This window comes from Protobothrops mucrosquamatus, unplaced genomic scaffold (genome assembly GCF_001527695.2).
Source record: "Protobothrops mucrosquamatus isolate PMUCROS unplaced genomic scaffold, P.Mucros_1.0 scaffold538, whole genome shotgun sequence".
Taxonomy (NCBI): Eukaryota; Metazoa; Chordata; class Lepidosauria; order Squamata; family Viperidae; genus Protobothrops; species Protobothrops mucrosquamatus.
In genome coordinates this window covers 288,488-314,228 of record NW_015386843.1, presented here as the reverse complement: position 1 = coordinate 314,228, position 25,741 = coordinate 288,488, and the positions used below count along the sequence as shown (strand labels likewise).

The following is a 25,741-nucleotide window of genomic DNA, read 5'->3' as shown; positions in this document are numbered from 1 at the left end:
GAGCCACAATCATCTTTAAACTCAAGTTCCAGTGGTATCTCACCTGCTGGGTAAGTACTGGTGACAACCATTTGATATCCAGCTTAATTAGTCTGTTTTAACTGGAAGCCAGAGTTGGATGGAGAGAAATATTTATCTCAAAATAAGCTGCACTATTCTTTAGGCCAAGGGTTATGTTTTAGAAATTGACAAACCTGAAGAAAAGTTATGCAGCCAGGAGTTTCATATCTAGAAATAACAGCAACTGCAGAAAGGGAGGCCTGGGAATGACTGCTGCCTTTCTAACATTTCTGATTTATATTCAATCCTGCCTCCTGTTTTCAGGATTATTGGATGGAAAGGGATTCTGAACAAAAACACCGACTCCAGATATGAGTACATTATTACATGTATGTGTTCAAATTCCTTTCATTTGATTTTTTGAAGAAATGCATTCCTTCTCTTAGACCAGTGATGACGAACCTTTGACGTGCATGTCAAAGCTGATGTACCAGGATATTTTGGAAGACACACTAGTATTTACCAACATCTGACAACTATTCTTGAAAGCATGCCCTATTCTTGCTTGATTTTTAGAGGCTGCAGATGCCACATGAGAATGGGGTGTGTTCCTGTGTGGCCTCCAGAGTCTCCAAAAATCATACAAGAATAGGGCATCTTTTTATGCACTTTTGGGGGGCTCCAGAAGCCTCTGAAGCTGCTTCAAGAATGAAGGCCTTGTGTGAGCCAGAGCTGCCTGGGGGTAGGCCTGTCAGCAGAAAGAGAACAATTGAAGCTAAACGGCACATGGCATATCCTGGGATCACATACAATTGCACTATATATTTTAAAATAAGTGAGTATGTTAAGAATTGTTTCTCTTTTGGGGGAGCAGGATGTTTGTGTATGTGTGTGTGTGTGTGTGTGTGTGTGTGTGTGTGTGTGTGCATGCGTGTATGCATATAACATGCCACTGGAGTCAAGTTAGGCATTTTCCAAATTTTTGACATACTGAGCCCAAAAGGTGTGCCCTCACAGACTGGCGTGACAGGATAGAAACAAATCAAAACCATTCTGAAATATCTGTAAACTCCTATTAGATCACACATTAAAAAAAAAAATAAAGTAAGGTGAGCCTCCCTCAATCAAGATTGAGACTGATATTTTTTAATTTAAAATGATGTACCTCCTTAAGGCACATCATTTTCCCAGAGGCACAATTGGTTCCCACCCTATTGCTTTTCCTGAATGGCCCTGAAGACTCGGTTTTGTCAGCAGGCCTGGGGATCACAAATGGAGATGGAGCCAATCAAGAGGCTGGTCTGATTGTGTTGTTGCTGACATTGGAGGAGGGGCATGGTGTATGGTTTTATGTTGTGAATTATTAATATTGTAAGCTGCCCAGAGTCACTAACGTGTAAATTTCCAGTAGAAATTTTCTATTATTTTATTTATAGCCCACCTTTATTATTTTTATAAATAACTCAAGGTGGCAAACATACATATTACTCCTTTCTCTTCCCCTACAACAGACATGTCAAACTCGCAATGTCACATGACATCGTGCAATGTATTGGAGCTTTTTCCCCATTGCCGGCAATGGGGTAGGTGCAGTTTCCTCGTGACATGTCCAGCCTGTGGGCCGGCAGTTTGACACCCCTGCCCTACAACAACAACCCTGGAGGTGGATTGTGCTGAGGGAGAGTGACTGGGGCCCAAGGTCACCCAACTGGCTTTCCTGTCTAAGGAGGCACTAGAACTCGTAGCCTCCTGGTTTCTGGTCTGGTGCCTTAACTACTAGACCAAACCATTTTTAATTCAAAAGTTAAAAGACAGGGGGTTGAGCTAAAAATAGCCCTTTGAATGCGAGATGAAAACTGCAATTCCAAGTTGCAAAAACCAACAAAAAAGGGAGGGCCGTCTTACAATAATCAGGCATCTATTCTGTTTCTGTCTCACTTTTCAGCCAAGATAGGGTACCAGGGTAGCTTAACAATGATTTCTAAGCTAAGAAATTAATTGTAAAGTTAACACCGAACTAAATAGCACAGTTACCTAAGCAAGATGGTGCAATTCATGATGTGTGAATCATGAAATGGTAAAGCCAGATTCAAATAAAACTTCCATTACACGTCATTTAAATACAATCCAAATTGGATGATACCAACCACATGCTGGAAGAGATTATGGAAGGAAAGGCAAGGGATGGAAGAGAGAGTAGACATAAACAAGTGACAGAAGGTGAGCCACTTGACAGCTTATCTCATAAATGACACCTTAGCCCAGGTGAAATCAAGCAAGCGTTAAAAGGACTCAAGGTGACTCCACCACAATTAATTTACTATAAAGGAGGGCTGGAAATTCCTATTACACTTCCAAGACCCTGCATTTATACAGTGCCCCAGGCGAACCTAAAAGATACCTTACTGTATTGTTCTTGATTCCTCAACCTTTTCCAGTTGTGTGGAGCTTAACAAATGCTTACACCTGAAAGATGTAATAAACAGCACCACTTTCCCAAGGAAACAGCAGCACACATGCAGTTTCTTTAGGAACGCTTTCAATTCAGAACAAATTCATCTGTAAAGAAACCCCTCCACTTCTCCTAGTATCTGAGTAGCTATAGGGGCAGAGGGGAAGATATGCTAAGGAAGACACAGTTTGCATTGCACCTTCAGATTAGTTTTTTGGGTTTAAGTTGTTGTTTGAAGGCTGCATTATGAGTAATAGGTTTCTGCTTTTTGATGCTATTTACACATGGGGTAAAGACAAAATGGCTATTACATGCTGCACTTTATTTTGCTGCTTTATGTATGAGCTAGTTTTGTAAGCAGGTACACATAAAGGGCAGCCGTTTCATTTATTGTCTAATATACAAGAGATTGCAGTAATTAAGAGAAGACCATAAAGGTCCCATTTATAGACCTATTGCATGGCAGAGACGAATGAGTTATTTACTACACTGTTATGCGTATATACATTAATGCTACTGTGCTGCTCCCAATCTTTTCACTGTTTCAAATGTAGAACTGCTCTGAATATAACACTTGCTAACCTTGTGACTTGCCTTTGTTTATGAACTTATAAACCACTTCCATCAAGGCAACCAAGGCAAACAAATATTGGTGCACGTCATAAAGAGAATTCCTTATATTTGTGTTGTGTGAAGAACAGGAGCTGGATTTGTACTAAGACAACATGGACTCACATCCTATTATGCAGATAAGTGAAACAACCTAGAATACTAGAGTATGTCAATCCTGTGTGTCTACAGATTTGTCATCACTGGTATAAAAGCATGAATTTCTGCAGACGTAGTTTTCCTCACTCTTAGTTGCGTAAGGGGAGGATGCCCACTAATATTCATAGCCACGATATAAGTGTTGTCTTGTCCATTTCATTTGATTACTATCAAAAGCCTTTGGTCTGTTGCTCAACTGGTGGCAAAAAGAATAGCATGTTAAGAAAGCCACAGGGGTAACTTCAAAGCTGGAAGTTAGCCAACAACATTCTTTTGACCTGCAATAATCTACTGTCCAATACAGAAACAAAAGAAATAGTTGCTTCAATCTGTAAAACTGTAGAAAACCATCACATTGTGATGGAGGCAAATCCTCTACCCATTAAATGATGTATCAGTCCAAAAAGAAGGGAGACTCAGATGGGGGGGGGGGATAGGAAAGTACATGAACAATGATGCACTGTCCAGGTGGTATACAACAAAACATGGCACTGAAAGTATATTCCACTGAGAATAATCCAGAGAATATAGACTGCATATATCATTCTAAAGATAGAAATGCAAGTGGAAAGTTACCATCATCTGTTTTGCAAGGTAAAGGAAGTACAACTGCACCCACATTTAGTTCATGTTTGTCTGATATTGATTGGCAAAATTGAATTCTGCTGGAACACAAAGAGCAGAAATGAAAGAAATTCTACTATGATCCACTGTTCTCACTTAACAACATTTGCCAACATGTTGCTTAGGTTTTGAACAGTTGCATTTAAAAAAAATAAGTGCCCACCCTCTCTAAATGTCCCTCCTCCACAATTCCTCAGGCAACATAGTAGATGCTAAGAATTCTGGGAGTTTAAATTCAGATATATGATGAAAGTTTAGGAAGAGAAAGTTGTTCTAATAAACATTTTTAATGCTTTTATTTCCTTGCTCTGAATAAAAGTAGGAGACATCTGGGCTTGAAGTATCTTTCTCATGAGGAAATGCTGAAAAAGCCAAGATTTATCATTTATTTGTGGAAGAGGCAAATCTAGCTTGGGAAATGGGTGGCCCAGTAGAAAAGATACAAGAGATACATTGGGTAGTATTAAATGCTGCTCTCTGTACCTAGAATTCAAGGTCACAAATGAAACTGATAGGAAGCAGATTCAAGGCACAAAAGAGCTTTGTGAAGCTTACTGTCATTGTAGTAAAGAATCAAGAGTATAGGGCTATCTGGGACTTAGGACTGAGGCCCTGGGACTCAGTGAAATGTACTTCCAGATCTATTATAAAGATGTTAAATGTTTTCAGGGATTCCTAAAAAAAAATACAATAAGAAGATTGGGAAATATATCCAGTATCTTGAGCTCTTTTAAGAAAAGATGGAATGATAATTATGGTGACACTACATAGAATTCACAATCACCAAAGTTACTATATAGTCATTATAGTAACTATACTTAATAATAATAATGAAGTTGGAAGGGATCTTAGAGGTCATCTAGTCCAAGCCCCTGCTCAGGCAGGAAACCCTATACCATTTCAGACAAATGGCTGTCCAGTCTCTTCTTAAAAACTTCCAGTGTTGGAGCATTCACCGCTTCTGGATGCAGGTTGTTCCACTGGTTAATTGTTCTAACTGTCAGGAAATTTCTCCTTAGTTCTAGGTTGCTTCTCTCCTTGATTAGTTTCCATCCGTTGCTTCTTGTCCTGCCTTCCGGCACTTTGGAGAATAGCTTGACTCCCTCTTCTTTGTGGCAGCCCCTGAGGTATTGGAACACTGCTATCATGTCCCCTCTTGTCCTTCTCTTCATTAAACTAGACATACCCAATTCCAGCAACCGTTCCTTATATGTTTTAGCCTCCAGACCTCTAATAATCTTTAGATTAATGCTTCCCAAATTTAGCAATAGCACTTAGCTTTATATACTGCTTCATAGCGCTTTACAGCCCACTCCAAGCAGTTTACAGAGTCAGCCTATTGCCCCCAACAATCTGGGTCCTCATTTTACCGAATAAAGACTGAGTCTTCATTCTAACTACTACGACACCAAACCACTTATCAGAATGTCTGTTTTACCCTAATGTACGTAAAACATTTTAAGTTAAATGTCCCTGTTGTGACTGAATAATGAATTTGCATGTCCATTAGGAGAAAAAAAGCTACCCAAATTTGTGTTAATTTACTCAGGTTTTGTGTTTGCTTGAAAAAGTAAGCATATTTATGGAAAAGAGGTCAATCAATGATAGAAACCACAAATTCAGGGAGAAGACAAATGCTGACCAAGCTAACAAGCCATGACTATATTATAGCTGTGTTAATGGAGATCATATCATAGCAATGGTATAGGTAAATTTAATCCAGAAAGGCAGCTCAAATTTTGGAAAAAAGTGTCAATCCTAAATCTTACGTCATTAGCTTGCCTGACTCTCAACAGCAACTTGAAAATTTTCAGCTAGGATCTTTCTCAGCATTAGTGGGAGATGTCAAATTTTGGATTAATGTTTCTCTAAATGATAGCATTTCCATGTTTTTCCCCCTGCTGGAGATATTAGGATGAATTAATCCCATCTGGCCATGTTGGAAAATTTTGAAATAAAAAAATAAGTAGCACTCCTGTAGCTTCTGGTTCTCTGATGAATGTTTCCATAACAGCTATTTTGCAAAGGGTATTTATCAATTCTAAATACCATCTAAATTACATACCAAGGCACAAGGATTGATTATAGCCGTTGCCATTTTTTATCCATGACTTAGAGGCACTGCATGTGTTGCTCACAGAGGAATTAAAATCAATCACTGAGACTTTAGATTAGCATTTAATTCGGAGGCAACTTGGTCCTTATTCCTAGCAGGAGGAGCACTGGTAAGAGAAGATAATAGAATTCTCAAAAAGGAAAAAAAAATACAAAACTAGGTGGAGAAATATTCTAAAAGCTACAGCAGCCTTCAGCCTCTGGCATAATGAAGTAAGAAATGGATATTTGGCCCCAGACTAAATTCAAAATTATGTGATCCTCACATTTATCAGTTTCCTCCTCTGTTTCCCTTTATAGTAGTGAAGCTTTGATATTTTATGGGTTATGCAACAGCCAAAGGCAATTTTCGCTTTATACAGAAGAGAAAATTATTGGATTACCTACCCAATCATTTTATAAAATTGATGGTTTATTGAAAGCCCTTTGTGCTGGGCAGGCTGATTGAATAATCTGAGGGCTTTACTCCCCACTCAACTAGAAATCACCAGATTGGGGAATGCAACATTAATCCTTTAGGGATGCAGTCAACTGCCCTTGAGAGCTGATCTCTTCCCAATGTTAAATCTCTTTCTGGGACCCTATCTTCTGTACCTCAGGAAACTGATTCCATCCCAGATTATGGTGTTCACACCTCTAGCCATACCCATTGACTGCTCACTGAAGGTCAGTCAATTTGGCCCTGACATTTTTGTCCTGACTTGCCTATTCTGGCAAGGGATTCAAGCCAGGAGCAGTTTCAAACCTGGATGGATTTCATCTCTCCAAATCCTCCAGCCACCATGACCGTTGCTAAGTTCTAAAAATTGGAATTTGTGCACTTGATGCTCTGGCTGGGAAGAGATGTTAAAAGAAAGGCATCCACAAGATGTTAGACTGCTTCTTATTGAAGAAAATGAGTTTTGAGACTTTTGCTTTGCATGCTCTCTAGGGAAGAAAATGCTGACTGATTATTCTCACAATTAGAAAATTAGTTGATATATGAACAAGTTACTTCAGGCTGTGAACTAGGGTGCTATTATTCACTCAGAGAGTATGGTGAGAATAAGGCTGAAGGCCAAATACTGTTAAACATGTCAGGTCTAAGTTATTGCACCATGGCTCACCAGCCTGAATATTTTCACTGAAACTCTAATAAAATAATGTTATGTTGATTCCTGGGAGAAAATTAGAGATGACTGACCATTTGCTCGGTAAATTGGCATATAAAATCAATTGTTTGTAACAATAGATTGCCAATAGCTCTGCTCTTGTGCTCTTAAAATCCACCAGGGACAACAAAATTTATCAGAGAAAGTTTTTTGTATAAGAAAACTGGCCAAAAAAAAAGTATTCTCAAAAAGCAAATAATAGGTTTATATTCATTTTTTGGGTAATATGTAAATATGTTGCTTTGTCTAGTCAAAGTTCTATATTTAAACATGCATGCAGACAATTCTGTAATCAAAATGCAGTTGTAGACATAAAAGTACACAGACATAAAAATAATCTCTCTTAGAAATCATTCCTCTTAAAAGCTGTAAAACTGCAATGGTGTAGGCAAACTTTTTTTTTTAAACTATTTGCTGTTTTAATGCTTCTAAACTCCACTCCTGAAGTCTTACTTTCTTAAATATAGTAGTAAACTAACAAGCTGTAGATTTCAGATTTCAACACAAGCCTGCCAGGTCCTTTCCTGGGATTTTTCTTTTCTACTGAAATTCCAAGGTACAGCTATTTTCCTCCAGGTGAAAGTGTTTTTAAAAACTGAGGTTTTTTTTTTAAATAAATAGTCCCAGTTTTCCTTTTTTATCAGAGTAACCAGTCCCAAGTGATTTTGGTGTCTTCTCTGCTAATACAATCCAACTCTGAAGTAACAAGGAATAAAGGCATTTATTTCAATAAAGACCACAAAGTATGAAAACTAGGATGGGATACAGGGGGCTTAGAATTGTGTACCAAAACTAACAATGGTTAACTTGAAAACAAACAAGCAAAACAAAAGAGATTAAGGGACAGAGAATGGGAGCAACCATAAAGCTACCTGAGCCAAGCAGCACTGAAAATAAAAGTTCCTTGATGCTTTTGCCTATATTTTCCCCAACATTGTTTCAGTTCTCCCAGAGTTTAAGGGCAGAAGGGATAAGTTTCAAGCCCACTGAGGAAACCTGTTTCTATAAGTCATGTGTTTTTTTGTTTTTTTAGAATATGCAGCCATACAGACTCAAAACAAAAATATTGAGCTGCTACTTCTAAAGTGAATCCTACTGCCCTTTTCCTTACTTGGCTTTTAGCATTAAAGAATATCAAGAGTTATCAGATAGGCTGCAGGCTCCTAGATTCATTATACAATTATAGTGTACGAGAGTTGGCTTATGACCAATGTCAATGATCAGATGGTTACTGGGAGCCATGCGACTGGATCACAATATGAACAAAGACTTCTGGAAGGTTTTCAGAGTTGCTCCAATTCCAGACAAAAGAAAAGCGAGGCTGCGGTGATATGGCATGTCATCAGAGCTAATGTGGAATCCATCATGGGGCACTTGCATTTAGCCCAGAGGGCCAGTGGCCCAAAGGACAACTGAAAAAGTGATGGACTGCCTGCATGGAGACACATGAGCCATAGGCGTATGCCCCACTAATGCTGCAGACCAGATGAAGTAGCAGGTGAAATGCAAAACTGCAGACGCCCCCCCCCCCAAAAAAAAAAAAATATGACAGGAATAACACTAAGAACAAGGAGGAGGAGGAGGAGAAGGAGATGTAGAGTTGGGTTGTTTTTCAGTAAGCTTTAAAAAATTAAACCTTTTTTCTGCCAACCCTTTAGATATTTTCTTACTGCTTCGTCAAGAAATAGCCTTGTCCCCTTTGATTTCCATGTGGCCTTAGTAAAAATAAACATATAAATCCCATCATATGCCCACTTTAAATCCCTAAAATAACAGAAACAAAGGATTGCTAGAGAGGGGGCTTGGAAGTCAGAGTTCCTGAAGACTTTCTTATGATGTGATAGAACACTGGTCTTCCACTCAAGAACTTAGCAGGTCAAAACAGGGTCATTAAGGCAGCCAATTTTAATCCAAACTTACTTATACTGTTCTATACAAGCTACACTCTCTAGGGACTATTCTGCAAGCTAGGAGGTACACATTGTTAAGGTAGTCTTTTACAGTTCTTTACTTCCTTTAATAATGCTGTTAACTTTTTTTTGCCATTGAGTACTAACATAAGGAATGGCATATAAACATAGCTAGTAATCTGCCATCTAAATGCGACAGCCCACAAGCTGTTATCAGCATCGGTGCTGGCATTCCAAAATCTTGGGAGCTGTAAAAGTCCTCAAAGGCCAGAATTGCCACACCTGGCTGAAAATATTTGGATGGTTCTTTGTTAGTGGCCAGCAAATGAAATAAACAGTTAACACTGTGTTGAACACTAGCGTTCCTCCAGATTCTCAAGCCCAAATTTGGTAACCTCATACTAGTCTGTATTATTTAGTCTATATTACATGATTGCCCTGCATTCAGCCTAATTATACTCTTCCAGAACACAGACTATTAAGCTAGCACCTTTCATTTTTCACTGGTACTGATACACTTTATATGTGAGATTAGTTTCATGAGAGGTAGTGAATACAGCTTCTCTATGGCTAGTGTGTTTTTAAAAACTAAAAATACAAGCTCCAAATAGCAGCTCCTGAATTGGAAAAATGCCCCCAACACTTTAGTCACTGAGCAATTTTCCAAGCGAGTTTTGTGTTGAGTATTATTAAATTTCAGTTGCTTTGTACTGACTAATCTTCCTGAAGAAAAAAAAATCTAAAATTGGCAGCTTGTAGAGCCCTGGACCCAGCAGCTGTTTGATTCATTTCATCAAACCAGGTTTCTGTCTGCTTCTCCCCACTGTATTTGTGAAACCTGTAGTCAATCTAGAAGACAAATCTCTAGCGGGCGATTTATTGTTCATGGTATCTCAAGATGCCACTAAATTTTCCTCTGTTACCATTTCAAATTACACTTTCTGGGAAAGAGCACACAGCCTTTAAGGTCTGGATTAAAAAAAACCCCAGAATACTGGGATCCTCCAGTTTGGAAGTATAGAAGTATTATGGTCAAGCTGACAAATCAAATCATATGGACTCTTTTCTTTTGTATCAGCCCAGCAAGGTGGCAGCATTGAAGTGATATTGGCTGATCTCCGAAAGCTTAGTAGGGGGCTAACCTGAAGACAAGATGTGAACATCTCAGAGCTCACAAACAACATGGGCAAATCGAACAAAAACATCCCAAAAGATAGCATTGGTATATCCTTGAATATTGTTGCCAAGAGAATAATACCACCTGAAGCTCTTTGACCCTTAAAGTTTTGTCCCTTTTTTGTCCCTGCTATTGATCACAAGAAAGCAATCTGTATTGTTTCCATGTTTTGGCTTTTTCTTGGTCCCCTTTGACCCTTACCATTTTTATGCTTTTTGCCAATTTTGGAATACTGGTTTCCAAGGGGAGCTTTGTTGAATACTGAATATGTTTATTATTCTGAAGAGTTGCTTCTGCAGTCTCATAGTCTTTCAATGCCATAGATGATGCCCAATCATTACTAATAAAATATTCCAGTAACAATCATTTTTCTGAGGACTGATAGCTTACTTTTAGAATGAGATTAAAGTTTGAACCCACAGAATCTGTATTTTCATTTGAGGAGACACCTAACTCTGAATGGATTTTTAGTAATACAGGCTGAACATAATAACATGTAGTTCCATTTAGTAGCTTATTCTATGTTCACCATGTTTTAGTTACTAATTTTTAGCTTGTTCAATTATGATTTTTGTCCTTTTAATGTAGTATGTAGGATGATTCATAACTAATAATGTTTTAGAAAGCTATAACCCATGACATTTTTAAATACCCGATTTATCTCTTTTATTCTTTTCATGATTTTTTTATGCAAGTCTATATTTCAATTTATTACAATCAAAAACCAGCCAACAAGAGCACAATTTAAAATAAAATACAAATTAAGGTGTAATATATCCCAATAATCAATAATTACTATTAAAACAAGTTAAAACTCTAGTATCTTACTGTGTTCCCAGTATGAAAACAGCAAAGTTTCACAGCCTAAGGAGTTATTTCATGGTTCATATAAACCAACAGCAGAGACACATAGAAGGAAGTACTATTTCAGCTCTAAATTCAGGATACCTAGATAAGTCATTCAGGTAGTGCTTGAATTACATTAATTCACTTAAGTGACCATTTGAAGTTACAATGGTTCTGAAAAAAGTGACATATGGCCATTTTTCACACTTATGACCGCTGTAGCATCCCAATGGTCATACGATCAAAATTTGGACACTTGGCAACTGGCATACATTTATGACGGTTGCAATGTCCTGGGGTCATGTAATCACCTTTTGCGACCTTCTGACAAGCAAACTCAATAGGGAAGCGAGTTTCACTTAACATCCTTATTACTAACTTAACTGCAGTGATTCACTTGACTCAGGGAAGAAAGGTCATAAAATGGGGCAAAACTCACTTAAGAGCAGAAATTTGGGACTCCATTATGGTCATAAATCAAGGACTACCTATAGTGTGGAATTGTTGAATGATCAGAAAATTGAATGCATGCCACACAGAATTAGCTGAATGGAGATTCCTAAGAGGTTACATGAAGAACTTTTAGAAGTCCAAGGCACTGAAAACTTTATACTTTTAAGATATTGATAGTGCTCCTTAAGTTCAAACTAATTCAGAATGTTTTTTGCTTCAAACAGGAAGCGTAGTCCATCAACAAAGGAAGTCAAAGATTTGGTTTGATAAAGACTATGTTAGAGCAAAAATGGTGTGATTGCACAAATTTAAAAGCTTTAGACCGACATAGTTCATTTCAGATACCTAATTCACTAGTGCAAAAAAGTAATTTGCAGAAAATAATTAGGAGAGGTTTAAGGGCAGTTTCCAACAATATTAGGATGCCATGTGACAGCAAAAATACTGGAACTGTTTTTACAATCTCACTTTATAGCTAGAACACTTGCAGCTGCACTAATAGCAGATTACTTCACCAATACCCAAGATGGCCTCCTATTATAACTCAAAAAGTGAAAGGCCTGAAAAGCTACCTGAAGATTCAGCCATCATCAACCCTAGCTATAGTCATATTTCTACAGAAATTTGCTATGGAGAAGACAACTAGTGTACGTGTCTATTCATCAATCTTAACTACCATTGCATTTTCTGTGGCAAAGAAAATAGTTAAAGAGTGCTTATGGGGCACTGTTATTCAGACTGCTAACTTGATGCAACAACCTCAGCATGATTTTTCTAAATGGTTTTTGGGCATGTGGTCCTGGAATCAGCTGCCATGTCTCAATATCTTGCCAGTATTATAGGGATATATAGTTATCATTCATTACTTTGATTCTTGTACGCTGTCCAGGCATTTCTGCTTCCTTCTATATTTCTGTTACTGGCTGATAAGAACCACAGAATCATGCTTCAGGTTGTGATATGTTCCTCCTTTGCATACCAATTATGCAAGCACATTAGGATTTTAACTTGTTCTCATGGCTCTCTCTTACTGGTTATTGAGATTTATTATGTATATTTTACTGTGTACCTTGTGGTAAATGATATTCTTTTTGGCTAATCTTTGAAATAAATTGAAATTAAAACACATGTTTATATATTGTCTTCAAATGGTTCAATACAAAAATACAAACAAAGAGTTTCAACCTTTCTGTGGAAATGTGGATGATACCTTCTCATACATCTGCCAGAACCAGGCTGGGAAAAGCAGAATATTGCAATGACCAGGGGCAAACTCATTAATGAAGCCTGACCAATTGATAGGCCTATTGTTTTTTCACCCTCCAAGGCAGCCAGGTAAATTGCCCTGGCTCTCAATAATTCACAGCCATGTGCAAAATGAGAACCAAAAATAACTGTCAAATTCTTCAGGTTCACTTCCACATATGTCCCTAATAATGTAAATTAATGTTTTGGTGTCTGTTTTGTCCCTATATTTTAGCATTAAAAATCAATGCTAACACAATGTACGATTCATAACCTTATTGATGTAACCTATACGATGCAACAAAGCTAACTCTACTTGGTTCAGTCTTTTTGGAAAAGCCTATTACCTTGAAAAGAGTAAATACTTGCAATTTTCAACAAAAGCAGAAAGGGCAAAAATGTTATTCTGTTTTATTTAGAATATCTTAACTTCACACTTTTTGGATAGGAAAAGAGATAGGGAACATATAGATATTCCAATTATAAGAACGGGACCAGGTTTGGGGATTGTAATGCATTTTTTTCAAAAGTACAAGATTGTGTGGTGTGTGTGTGTTTGTGTGTGTGTGGTGGTAGAGTTGGGGGGGGGGGTTAACCTGAAGAAAAATCCTTGTGAAGACTGGTTCTTGCATTTTGTCCCTGGCCTCTCTCCAACCAAAGATATCTCTATACCTGCGATCTGCATGGGATAGACGCAAGTATTTTAAATTTCAAATACTGGGGATTTAATATGTTTTTTAAATGTAAACAGAGGCAGAGAGGATAGAAGAGGCCACAAAACCCCTTACTGCTTCTGTTTTGCCAAGAGGACTAGCCATTTTTCTGTAAGAAATCTCAAGCACAAGAAAAATGAAAAATACATCATATTGTTAGAGGATGTTACAGCCCTTTTCTATTTGGGTGATAGCAGGAACAGGAACCTAGTTTCCCACAGGCATAAGAATCTTCTCAGTGGAAAAGAAGAGCTCTGTATATGTATATAGATACGGTTTATTTTCCTTAGGGGACGGCTGAGGGAGACCTCTTTTCTTATATGGAAGTCAAGGGACTTTCCCAAGAGATCTTCCATCCAACTGCTAACAAAAGCCAGATCTGCTTACTTTTAGTGAGGTTGCTGCATCATATTCCTGAAAACTATGCTGTGATATGCAACTGTATACAATAATAATTGTTTCAAATTCCAGTTGTTTTATTCAGTGAGAACTAACGCAATAAACTGGCAAGCCACTTTGGGGTACTGGTAAAGGTGCTGGCCTATAAACCAGGAGAATGAGTTCTAGTCCTTTAGGCATGAAAGCTAGCTGGGTGATCTTGGACCAATCGCTCTCAGTCCAATCCACCTCACAGAGTTGTCGTTGTGGGGAAAATAGGAGGAGGGAGGAGTATTAAGTATATTCACTGCTTTCTGTTTCTTACAGCTTTATCATTGTGTCAATGAGTTTAAAGCTAAAATGTTAACTGTTGGAATTTTGTCTGAACATCTCAAGGGATTTGGAACTGAAAACTCTTTAAGTAATTAGAGGTCTAGAAAATAGAAAATAAATGCAGATCAGAAAGCAAAATCTTGATTATTTTCACCTGCCTTAAGAGTTAGGAAGAGTCCAATTCTGCTAAATATTAGTGATTCCAAAGACAAAGAGACTTAAAGAGGTACTCCTCTTTAACATAGTCAATCTGCATGCAACTTCCTTATATAGTGGTATATTCACTTTTTCTATCTGCATGCATAAATGTCTCTAGATTTTTTCCTTAATATGCCTTACAAACTATATCATATTCTCACGAAATATCACCTTATAATTACCGTACTTTCACATGTATTTTTATTTTACATGTTTATGACAGCTTGGTAGCCAGAAATGCTTATCCCAACACATTTTTCTTAGGCCGATACCTAGTGAGGAAGAATTGGTGGATGACTTAATTGGAATACTTTGGGCAGTTATTCATATGACTGGGTTTCATCGAAGATACTAAGACCTATCATCAAGCCATGTCCATATGTCGTGTTATTAATATACCTATACTCTGAAAAGTATACAATATGGCAAGGCAACCCAAATACTTTGAACCTGGGTGTAGACTTGAACATCTAGGCAGATGTTACATGCTGGTCAGATGGTTCCAGGGGGTCTTTCTGCTGTCATACCTAAAGTTCCTGGCAAGCAGAATGGACCGATTATGTACCCACTTTAAGGTACAATTCATAAAACTCCCATTGGCATTTATCTTGGTGTTAAGACAATTGTCTTTGAATATACTGACTACTAGTTTGTCATGAGTGTACAGATCAACAATTTCTTTTTGGGATACTTGGTTGGAAGGAAATGGAAGGGCTGACAAAAGCTTATTTTGCCTCAATTTACCCCAAGGAGGAAGGTTTTTAAAGAGATGGAATAGTGCCTCAGGTCCTAAAAAATGTTGAAGCACCCATTTGCCCTTTAAATCTCTCAACCTTTTTATAAGGACCTTTTCAACAACCTGCTACAGGGATGTACTGAGTGCTGTTAAAGTAATAGTGGGGGGAGTACATGCACACAACTCTACAACCACCTATTTCTTTAGCATTTCTTCTAGAAACAACAAAGTTGAATGGGAAAAGAAATCTTACAATGTAGAACTAAGGAGAAACTTCCTGACAGTTAGAACAATTAACCAATGGAACAACCTGCCTCCAGAAGCGGTGAATGCTCCAACACTGGAAGTTTTTAAGAAGAGACTGGACAGCCATTTGTCCAAAATGGTATAGGGTTTCCTGCCTGAGCAGGGGGTTGGACTCAATGACCTCCAAGGTCCCTTCCAACTTTTATTATTATTATTATTATTATTATTATTATTATTATTATTATTATTATTATTATTATTATTATTATTATTATTATTATTATGTACCTCTTCTAAAATTGAAGAATATAAAGCTTAGCTGAACAATGTGGCTGAAGCTGCAAACATCTTTTTTCTTTTAAAAAAAAATCCATTCTGTCATTAATACCTGAAACTGAACGACATTTACTTTGGAATAACCTCCAAAATTTCAACGAGATGCCCTGATAAACATGCATGAACTGAATCCAACACCTACTTTCTAACCCCTCACTGGTCTCTTCTGGGGGATGTCAACTTGTCGGCTGAATGATTCCTGACCTTTTTAGATCTGACAGTTGAGGGCTAGTTTTCTTTTTTGGGGGTGTGTGGGTGTTGTTTGTTATCCTTCTCAGTTGGGAAGGCAACAAAATCAAGAAAAGCTGGAGGCAACTGTAAAAGCAAGTCTGCAGCGCAGCTGTTAGCTAGGAAAGAATGATGAGGGGATTTCCTATGAGACGTGTTAACTGATCTTAAATCTGCAGAAAGCCAATACAGTTACAGCGGACATTTCATTTCCTAACTGTCCCCGATAGTTTATTTTTCCATGTTAGTTAGCTATTTCTGGGAGAGAAAAAACAGAGCTAAAAAAGTAAGGTACTTAAGCATCTGAGTAATTATACTTGTGAAAGGGTAAAAGATATACATGCTTGGGAATTACATATTACACTTACCTGTAACTGTATTTGCTTGATTTGGGCTTAGCATCTCATGTGAATCCAACCAATTCTGAAACACATCATGAGGTAGTGCAACATGTCCTTCCCATATCTATCACACTTTAATGAGCACTGTGTTTTCCATATTTCTGGCAGGCCATTAAAATTAGTAGTCCTGTATTTAAAAGATATTCAACAGGAATGGGCAGCATAATACTTCACCTGTTCAATTTAAACCAGCCGCATGACTATCAAAAAAAAATTAGAGGCTACCTTTTTGCAAATCTGACAATGGTACACCATGCAAACCATGTCCATGTACATACTCTTTTCTGAAATTAATCTGAAAGTTTTTAAGCACCTTTTTTCTATTTGCGCCTGGTTCACTGAATACAGAATTTATCAGCACAAATGTTTCGGAATCAGTGAAATGACTCAGTTAAATTGAACGCTGAATAAAAACACTGGTTGTAACGTAGTTTCAATGAATAAGTTCTTTGCAGCTATTCAGTGAGGATTCTTATGACTAGATATGACAAATGAATATTAAATACATTAATTATTTGCAACACTTCAGTTAGATGAATAATTAGTACATCAGTCAGTTAAGTAGATGAATGACAGGATTCATGTTTTCAGGATTTTTTTTAAAAAAAATGTTTCTTAACATTAGGATATAGGAAAGTTCCCAGGATTTCACAAACTAAACTTGATAATATCCTGGTCTTGTATCGATCCCAACAGAACACCAATGCAAAATATTTTTTAGCAATTCACAAGCTTTAAAATGAGTCTGCATTTTTAGACACCACTCCTTTAATAACACATAAAAATTAGGAAAAAAATGTCATCTTATGGATAAGATTTCCAATTCATTAGAAATATCTATTACATTCATATCCTAGTTATTTGTAAAAATAACAAAGGCAGGATACAAATAAATAAAACAAAATTCTTCCTTTCTTCTAGAACTTCATGCCAATATACATAAAATATGCCAAGATACAGTAAACACCCATCATCTCCATTTAATCCAAACCATTCTGTGAAAATTGCCCGAAAAGGTTTATTAGGAATCTGTACGTGGGTCTAGTTTTAGCCTACTGTTACTGGGAAAACATAAGGTACCCATTTTCCTGGAAGCATATTTAGAAAGAACTGTACACTTACAAGAAAGTAAGAATCAATTCGGGGAGGATTCGTGCTAAGAAGACTGCACTATAAAGCTTCAGTTCTGGTTCTATGCATGCTTAGATAAAAGATTCAGAATATTGGCCCATTAATCCATTATCCAATCAGCAAACTGAGCATGGATTGTGTCATCATTGCACAACATAGTAATTAAAGTTCCAAATGCCATTGTTTCAATGCTATGGACAGCAGACTGACCAGTGAGCTACATCCTTCAAGGATCTGTTGAGGGCATGGAGTGCAAAAGCTTTATTTTTATTTTCATTATTTATTTTTCAAATTTCAATATCACCCATCACACTTGTGTGCTTCTTTCCCAACCCATGGCCCTCCAGAATTCCCAGCCACCTAAGTCAATGGCTGTGAATGTTAGGAGGTACAGTCCAACTAATCTTCCTGACAGTTAGAACAATTAATCAGTGGAACAACCTGCCTCCTGAAGTGGTGAATGCTCCAACACTGGAAGTTTTTAAGAAGAGACTGGACGGCCATCTGTCTGAAATGGTATAGGGTTTCCTGCCTGAGCAGGGGGTTGGACCAGATGACCTCCAAGGTCCCTTCCAACTTTATTATTATTATTATTATTATTATTATTATTATTATTATTATTATTATTTATGATGATGATGATGATGATGATGATGGAAGGCTATGGAAGACTAGAACTGATTTATTCGGAAATAATTTTTATCTTCATTAGCCTCATTTCAGCTTCATTCAAACCCACATATCCTCCTCCCTTTTACACCGGGAATTCAACAATATACTTGGGAATCCGTATTTCTACTTGGCTGGGACTAGCCGGATGCATAAGAACGGGAGCTTTGAGCAGTTAGCGATGAACTCCGAGAGAAAGGAGTACTTCTTGACGCGTGATAACTTCATCTTATGAGAAGGTACCGGTAAAGGGAGGCGACGGATCCTGCTGTTAGATCAAGTCTTACCGACGGTTCTTCCCTGGCACAAACGATCCCGCGAAGTCCTGCAAAGCCACGGGGCGAGCGTAAAGCCCGAGGCCTGGGTCGTAATCACTTCGGGGAGCCCTTATGACGCAGGTCGTCGTGCGGCTGACCGTCAAACAAGGCGGAGGGCCAAGGGCACTGGCTGGGCCATGCGCAAGGGTGCCTTTTACCACCAGGCGCTGAATGAGCGTGACTGTCCAGCTAGGATACCAGCTTGCCTACCCACTCCCTTCTCTCGCTTCCCCCTGCTGCCCGGGATCGGCAGGAGCTACCCGTGTGACCCCGAGGCCAAGCCGTCGAGCGCCATGGCGAGGCCGTTCGGGGCCATCCGGGTGGGAAGCTATCTGGACATCAAGAGGAGCGACGGGCGGATCCACCCGGCGCTGGTAACGGCGCTGCACTACGACGCCAACAGCGTGACCGTGGAATGGATCGAAAGGGGCACCAACAAGGGCAAAAAAGTGGAGCTCGGCCAGGCCTTCAGCCTCAACCCTCACTTGGCCCCGGCCGAGTTCAGACCGGGAACGCTCACGACGCAAACCCCGTCGGAGCAGGGCGACCACCCCACGCCGCCTCCCAACTACGTGGTGACCCCCAGAAGCAGAGAGAAGCCCGGCGGGGATGGCGTGGAATGCGAGCTCCGAAGAGCCCCTTCGACGGCCGCCCGCAAATCGCCCTGCGTGCTGGAGGTGGAGCGGCTGCGCACCGAGCGCGAGAAGCGCCACTTGGCGCTGCTAGAGAGGCGAGCCCGGCGGGAGGCGCGCGACGCCCACCCGCACGCGGACCTGATCGCCGTGATTCAGCAGTGCCGCGAGGCCCTGTCGCGCGGGGGCGGCGGCGCCCTGCTGGCCCAGAGCTGCCTGCCGCAGAGCGGCCGCAGCGACGGGGCCGCTTCCCGCAAGATCTGCGTCTGCGTCCGCAAGCGGCCGCTCAACCAGCGGGAGGCGGAGATCAAGGAGGTGGACGTGGTGACCATCCCGTGCTCGGGGGTGGTGATGGTGCACGAGGCCAGGCAAAAGCTGGACCTCACCCGCTACTTGGAGCATCAGACCTTCCGCTTCGACCACGCTTTTGACGACGGCGCCACCAACGAAAGCGTCTACCAGCACACGGCCCAGCCTCTGGTGGAGACCATCTTCCGCGGCGGCATGGCCACGTGCTTTGCCTACGGGCAGACGGGCAGCGGCAAGACCCACACGATGGGAGGGGACTTGTCTGGTAAGAAGCAGGACTCCACCAAAGGCATCTACGCCATGGCCGCCCGGGACGTCTTCTTTCTGCTGCAGAAGCCCACTTACAAGATGCTGGAGCTCCAGGTCTTCGGCGCCTTTTTTGAAATCTACTGGGGAAAAGTCTACGATTTGCTGAACTGGAAGAACCGGCTCCGGGTCCTGGAGGATAGCAATCAGCAAGTCCAAGTGGTGGGGCTGCTGGAGCAGGAGGTCATCTGTGTTGAGGACGTCTTGAAGCTCATTGAGATTGGGAACCGATGCAGGACCTCTGGCCAGACCTCAGCCAACTCCCATTCCTCCCGGAGTCATGCGGTTTTCCAAATTATCCTCAAACGCAAAGGGAGACTGTATGGCAAATTTTCCTTGATTGACCTGGCTGGCAATGAGCGGGGAGCAGATACCTCCAGAGCCGACAGACTAACCAGGTTGGAGGGAGCTGAGATTAATAAGAGCCTCTTGGCGCTGAAAGAATGCATCCGAGCCTTGGGGCGCAATAAAGGTCACACACCTTTCCGAGCTAGCAAGCTGACCCAAGTGTTAAGAGACTCATTCATTGGAGAAAACTCTTGCACCTGCATGATTGCCACCATCTCCCCAGGCATGAAGTCATGTGAGCACACACTCAATACCCTCAGATATGCCAATCGGGTAAAAGGTCTGGTGGTTGATCCCAGTGCCTTCAAACAGTGCCATCGTATCCTGTCCAAATCTCTCTATCAGCTGGAGGATTCAATCCAGCCTTGGAGCAATCATAGCTTGCCTGAGACCGATCAGTTCAAAATCATCTGTGTACAGAAAGAAGATCGAGTCCCTTTGCCAGCTCTTAGCATCATCACCAGAGGGAAAGGGCAGAAGAAGAGGAAAGAGATTGAGAAAGCTCAGACAGAAGATCATCAGGAATCACTGAGATGGCTGAAAGCTTTTCTGAAGATGGCTGAAGATATTGAATATGACATGGAGTTTTACGCCACCCAGTTCGAAACCATGCTGACAGAAAAGATTGCTCTCCTTTCCGAGATTCAAGATAAAGTGAAATCTTTTCGGGCTAACCTCTGTAAGGAAGACGTAGAGAACAATGACATCATTGCGAAGAGATCCCGCATTCTGTGAGCTCTGATAGAGTCTCTTTCTACTCTCCTAATGTTGACTAGCGCTGGTCTTTCCGCTCTATACATTGCATCTAACCATCTGGCATTGTAATGGCTGTTTTTTTTTTAAAAAAAATTAAAATTCTGTATCTCTGGGGATTTCCTGCTTAAGGAAAGAGGAATTGCCTGTTTTCCTCAATTCTGAAATAATGTAGAAAGCCTTCCAAGACCAATATAAGTTATTTATTTTAACTTTATAAAAATAACATTCTTTTAGATTGAGAGCGCAATCCTTGGGCATTGGCAGTTTGAATTGGCTGTATTTTTTAGAAAATGAATTAATGTAAAGAGCACTGTTTGGGGGAATAATACTTTAAAGGAATGAAGGCTACTGTACGGATATAGTAGGAGGCTGAATTTAATGTCATTTGTTGCCATGCTATCTGCCAAACCCAGAGAACTTGTAAAAGAACATTAAAAAAAACCTGTAGGTGGGAAATAGTGTCTTTTTGGTCTGGTTATTCAAAAGGGATGGACTTAAGATAATTCAAAATATAGGAAAGACTCGGTAGCCGAACAGTTGCATAGCCATATAATCTCTGAATTATATAAGAGGAATCAGTTTTATCATTTAAGATTCAGCAAACTCAACACAGAAGGTTGTAGTGCAATGGACAGAGAACATGTTTTCAGTCACCTGGGTGCCTAATGTATAAAACACAAGGAAAGCTATGGAAGATGAGGCCAACGATCTGCTCCCATAATGGCCTAAGAGAGGCTTTGGGGAAGGTCTAATTAGAACTTGTCCACAACTGCAGCCTCCTTGAATCTCTTTAATTTTTGGAATCATCTTAATTGAAGGACATCTCCACATATAATCATTTTAAGTGCTTCCTTTTACCAAAGCTGCCCACTCACCAGTTTTGGATAAAATGGATTGTGATTTGGTGAAAGAGTATAAGATAAATAACTATCCCAGAGCTTGGCAGCACTGTTTCCTCCAAATATCTTGGGACTGCGACACCAATATCATTTCCATTATCATGGAAGTTTAGCTTAAATCAATAAATTCAAAACAAAATCCATTGTGGTAAAAGTAACATAATGGCCAAATGTTATTGATCTACTCCCTACAGAATGTTACTATTGGCTATGCTGGCTGGAGTTGTGAAGTATACTGAGGTATATCTGGAAGGCCTCTGTGACACTGAAAGACAGGCTGCCTGTTCTTCAGATGGATTTACCAAAGACCCTGTCCTTGGAGCATTAAGTAGCATTCAGTTGAAGACATAGGAAACAGCTTCCTTCCTATATTGTAGGTTCCTCTGTGGCTTACCAAGAATTTAGCTCCTGACATTTATAGACTCAGGCAAATAGGATATTTTCTCAATCTTCCGTGAAGAATAGATTACCGTATGATTGCATCAGCTGTAGTGAGTATGCTAGAAACTGCCTAGAGTTGTTAGGTGTTGAGTGACTGATCGATTTAATAATTATTAAATGTGTTAATTTTAAAATTACAACAATATTTATAATAAATTTATATTTATTTTAAATTATTTATATTAAATTGTCTTATTACTATTATTAAATACTTCCAGAGAAGATTGGTAGATTATGAGGAAATTAAAATGCTTAAAATGTATTTATGCCTTCTTAATGCAGATCATTTGGCTTGATTTTGAAAATACCTGAGATAATGAGTAAAGGGAGAATCATTCAAATATGCACATGGAATACATTAACATCACGAATCATTCTGTCCCTCTTCTCATTATCATTTGACTTTTGACACCTATGTATATTCTTTTGGGTATGTCTTTTTAAAGTGATACACACAGTCAAATGTAGTCACTACCCAGATATGAATTATATTGCTTTCCAGCCTCAAAGAATAGCCTTGTTCCCTATTTCCCCAGTAAATTTGACAAACTCTGCATCATTCATACATGCTGATGGTAACTGCCAGATTTTTTTTTTCTTATCCCATCCTAAAGATGTTGGAAGTCATAAGATGAAGCCGTCTATAAAAAGAACCACCTTGGCTGAACATTGGCTCTTCCTTGCCATATCTGCTCCCTTTGGAACTTGAATTGATAGGATTCCATAATTAGCTCAATGGGAACTATTCTACAGTTTCCATTCATTGGCAAGACAATCAGACATGTCTTATTCTTTGTCATTGAATATATTAATTCCACCTCTTGTTGTAGCTAGGAGATTGGTTAATTATGGACAGACAGCTTGCCCATTCAGGAGAGATGGGGGGGAAGCTACCCTGCGTTCTTTTCTATTATGTTACAATGGGAAATGGCTATTCAAATGCTTTCTGTTAAGTAGAAATCTCTATATTAAGAACTTATTTCAGGGGAAACAGAGGAGGCTAAAGTAGGCCTTTTTCCCTCTGATGTTCAGTTTTTACCAGTGGGAGTTTTTAATGTGGAAAATAACCGTGGAGATACTTAGCAACGTTTTGAAGTGTAATAAGTGGGATTTACACTTTGTGCTAAACCATACTTGCTTAGTTTTAGTTTAACATATTGTGTGAACTCACAAGGTAGATGGCTTAGTGTGATGTGTATACAATACTTAGCTATGTCTCCTGAATGTTCTGCTTTCTCCCCATGGTGAGATCCAGATTCCAATAAACAATTCTGCAATTGTTGGGGTTTTTTTCCCCCAACAAGGAAAAGGTATGAGAAAATAAAAGCAAATTGCATCTTATCTCAATTTGTAATAAAAGTTGGATCTGCTTGTTACTGTCTGTACTGAGAGGTGAAACAAAACATAATTAATTTTACAGTTTTGTTCCAAGCTTAAATTAATTTTCACCAAAGAAAGAATATGCTGTAAATCCATGTGGTCAGTCAGCCAACACAATCCAGACATTTACTATCGGATACTAACCCAATTCAATAGAACAGTATCTAAGACTGTTTAACAAAGAATGCTATTTCCCATGATATTCTATGTTATTCCCATTCTATTGTATAACTTTGCACTTGGCAAAATATTCTTGAGTGCATCTAAAAATTAGATCTAGTAGGTAAATGTAGCCTTCCACTGGTAGAACAGTTGCTATTTCATAACAAACTCAAGGATTCGCTATTTCCATTTTATCTCACTTATAATGTTAGGCCTATGTATATAGAAGCATGATTCTCCAAAGATTTCATTCTTGTTTACAGGTTTTTAAGTGCTGCTTCAGTTCGTAGCACATACATATATCATACACACACACACACGCACAACATTTCCTATGGGGTAGGCTATAAGCTTGTGATTTCAAGTGGAAAAAAAGGAATTGGAAAAAAATCATAAAGGACATTCTTAACAAAGAATTTCATTTGCAGGAGAAAACAGCTAGTACGCATAGTCCGTTTTTCTATCTCTGCATCAAGATGTTTGGGTTTTTTTTTTACAAAATAGTTCTACCAAACCATCAGATGTGAGGCTTGGAACAAATTTACAGCATGAAGAGTATTTTAAGGAAAACGTTTAAAATAATGCCAGGTTTGCCTTTATACATCCAACTTCCCCACCTCCAGATACTGAACTATAGTCTCCATTAAGCATTCCAGGGAGTATAGCAGCTGTGGATATTGTAGTCTAACATATCTGGAGAGGATCTGATTGGATAAGCTTGTAATATCACGGGGGAGGGAGTTATGTTTTGATTTTTTCATGCAAATTTAGACCAGTCTTATACACAGCATAGAATAAATGACTAGGAATAGGTTGCACTGAACTTGGCAGGATTTATTTTAGAGTAGGACAAGTATAAGATTGCACAGCAATTCGATTAAAACTTGTGTGATTAATCATTTTGGGTTTCCTTATATAGAACAGGACTAATGTTTTTATCACCAAGTTGTAGTTGCAAGGTTGAATGGTAAGACTTGCTGGAAGTGGGGCATTGAGTTCACAGCACAGGTGAGATGACAAGCAGTTTCTCAGTTCACTGCCAAATCCCTTTTTATTCGCTTCCAGCTCTGATACTTAGAGCTGGATGCATGTCCCCGATTCAATGGGGATTTACTCCCAAGCTGATTACATTTTACAGAATTTATAGCACATCATCTGGGACAGTATTCCTGTACTTTTGAACCCGAGGATATCCATTCAATAACATTTAAAACAAATATACTTGTTGTTTAATAACCCAGTTTAGCAGATTTTAACTTAGAAATAAACCACACTGAACTTTGAGACGTGCTCTTACTTCAGAGAGCATAGGTTAGATCATATTAAAAAGTGAGCCATGCTTCTTTTTGTTTTACCACCACCATTTACTCTGTCACCACCTCCAAATTTCTCCCAATAGGATGGCCAGTCTAACTTAATTAATATAAATAATACATGTCTGGCAATTTTCCTAATAACAGCCTGTTCAAACCAATATTTTTACAGCCAATTTGATGATTCAAAACACTGCCTAACTGTGACAGTCTGCAAAAATAATAGGTCTAATTTCTTTTTTCACAGTAAGATTTATAAGTTCACAATAGAGTGATGCATGAAAAGCAGTGTGCTGTCAGGCATTTTGCGCAATGATACATTTAAAAAACTAAAATATGTTCCTAAGGGCCATTTACAGAGGAAGGTGATGGAAATGGCAGGATGCTTTTATTTCCTTTTATTTGTGTGGTTATTTATTACTTGCTTTTATTTTATTTCAAATCTAATTATTTCCTTTTATTTCCTCTTATACAAATGCATTTTTACTGTAGCTTTTGTATCTAAGAAGATTAGATACAAAGGATAGACGTCATGGGAAACAATGCATGAATCTTTTCAGAAGGTCAGCTATGACTTATCTCTTGCTTGAAAGTTGCTAAGTGGGGAGACAAAGGGACCCAAGTTGTTTATCAGAAATATTTTACAGTATTACAAAGCAAATTGGTTTTTTAACACATCCCAATGAGAATGGAGTTGTGACAAAATGTACAGGTAGTCTTTGACTTACAAAAGGTTTAGTGACCAAAGTTACAATGGCACTGGAAAAA

General features: G+C 39.1%; 1 pseudogene; it reads left to right on the top strand.

Annotated features, from left to right (window-relative positions):
* The first annotated feature begins 18,720 nt into the window (after positions 1-18,720).
* Positions 18,721-20,757, top strand: LOC107288344 (annotated as a pseudogene).
* Positions 20,758-25,741: the final 4,984 nt, after the last annotated feature.